A 2182-nucleotide genomic window follows, 5' to 3' on the forward strand; every position below is an offset into this window, starting at 1 on the left:
GATCTAGTCTTTTTTTTTTTCCAAGAGAATTAAATGGTATATTCAGAAGTTGTCTCTTCCTTTTGGAGTCCTGGAATCTCATAGTATTGAGAGGCCAGATTGGAGCCGCCAAGGTTTCCTCTGGATAGTATAATACCCACAAAGCCACCCGCCTTGCAGTTGACTTCAATAACCAATGCAATGGTCTCCATGTATGACCCCAGAGAAGGGGCTATCTAGGACACAGCTTAGATCTCATCTTCCCTGGCACATTTAAACATATATATAGTATTTTATTAGTTCTTTGGGTTATTTTCATTCATGCGTACAATGTATTTGGATCATATTCACCCCCATTCTTCCCCATCCACCCTCATCCTTCTTACCACTCTTCAAATTTCATATCCTTATTTTCTTATAACCCACTGAGTCCAATTTCAGGGCTGTTATCCAGGAGGGGGAGAACTGAGAAGGCACCTCCTCCCTGGCGTTGACAGGAGTCTGGTGACTCCTTCAAGCATCTCTCTGTCCTCTGTACCCGTTTCCTCCCATCCCCTGCCCCCCAACATTCTCTGCAGCACCGTCTGTTTGATTTGTATACTGATTTGGGACTGGACCCGGCCTCTTTAACTTTTCTTCTCGTATTTGCGTGTGCATGTGTATACCTGCATATATATGCTGTGGAGGTCAGAGGTCAACATCAGATGTCTTTCTCTGTTGCTTTCTACCTGCTAGTTGATGGACTGGACTGCCTGGTCAGTGAACTCCTGTGAGCCTCCTGTCTCCCCTGCCCTGGGCACTGGGTTTGCAGAGGTAAGGCACTGAGGGTGGCTTTTCCTGTGGATGGTGAGGACTGGAGCTCAGGTCCCTATGCTTATAGGATAAGAAGTGAACTGATTGGGCTATCTCTGCAGTCTCTATCCCAACCTTCTTGTGTGACTAACGTTGATGGGTTCTTGCTCCATTCAGAAGCAAGATGAAACTGTTTCACACATTCTCCTTGGATATATGAATTTCACAAAGATGACTAGTAGACAATTCTTAGAGTTTGAAAAGAGCTATCAACTTCCCAGATGTTTCCAGGTTGAGATGCAGCAGAGAGATGCTAGCTCGCACGAGGGATGGATGCTAAGCAGCCCTGTCTGGGGTAACTACTACCATGGCCCTCCCTGGTCAGACAGCTTTGGGTGAACTGATTCTATGGAGCCTGGTGCAGCTAACTACTCGGGTAAGAAGAGGTTTATCTTCTGGAGCAAGTGAAAAAGCAGCCATGCATTAGACTGAATCCCCTAAGTCCAAAGAATGTCATAGTGACCCTGCCTCTTCAGGAGAACCAGCACTAAATCATGATGCCAGCTAAGGTCACCCCTCACTCTCTTATTTGGTTAGGAGCCCGGCTCTTTCTCAAGCCAGGGAACCTATCCATCCATGCAGCCAGCGCCAGTGAAAGCTAACTGAGGCTTTCTTTCGGCTTTCAGTTCGGGAGGTCTCGTCTGTGTTTGCTGGCCCCTTTGCTTTTGTGCCTAGCTTGAGTCCACACCTCACAATGGAGGGGACACTGGAAAGCAAAAGAGGAGAAGAGACGAAGATACTGTGGCTTGCTCCCCAGTAGACGCCCCACTGGGGCACGCTTCTTGACATTGTCATCCTCTACCAATAGCTTCATGCTGGGGGAGCCGTCGGTGTGTGGGCTTTTGGGGAACAAGATCTAAACCATAGCCCTTCCTCAGAGAGCTGTTGCCACTCCGAGCTACCATTTATTGAGGACTCCTTCCACTCTAGGGACATCTACCAGGTCATTTTATCTTCACAGCTATTTCAGTGACAGTGTGTCTGTGTACAGCAGTCATGCATGTTTATAGGTAAGTTACAGACCCAGAGAAGCTAAGTAGCATACCCCAAACCACCGTCTCTGCAGAGCACAGACCTGGAAGCCAAGCACGGCTACCACTGACATGGTCGTGCTAAGGCCCGTCAAGTCTGTGACTTGCATATGGGAGCTGCCTAGGACAGGTGCGTGGGCGAGGGCTCTGCACTAATACCTACACCCCCACCCCCCGAGGTGTTACTGGGTCTCAGGCATGAGACCCCGATTCCTGGACTACCCTGGGCTGCCAGGCAGGCAGGTGGCATCCTCCAGACCTGCCCCAAGGTGAACAGTGCCCTGGGCAGTCTTCCTGCTCCTCCCAGGCAGGCAGGCAGG

Source organism: Microtus ochrogaster, chromosome 16, assembly GCF_000317375.1.
Source record: "Microtus ochrogaster isolate Prairie Vole_2 chromosome 16, MicOch1.0, whole genome shotgun sequence".
NCBI classification, from domain to species: Eukaryota; Metazoa; Chordata; class Mammalia; order Rodentia; family Cricetidae; genus Microtus; species Microtus ochrogaster.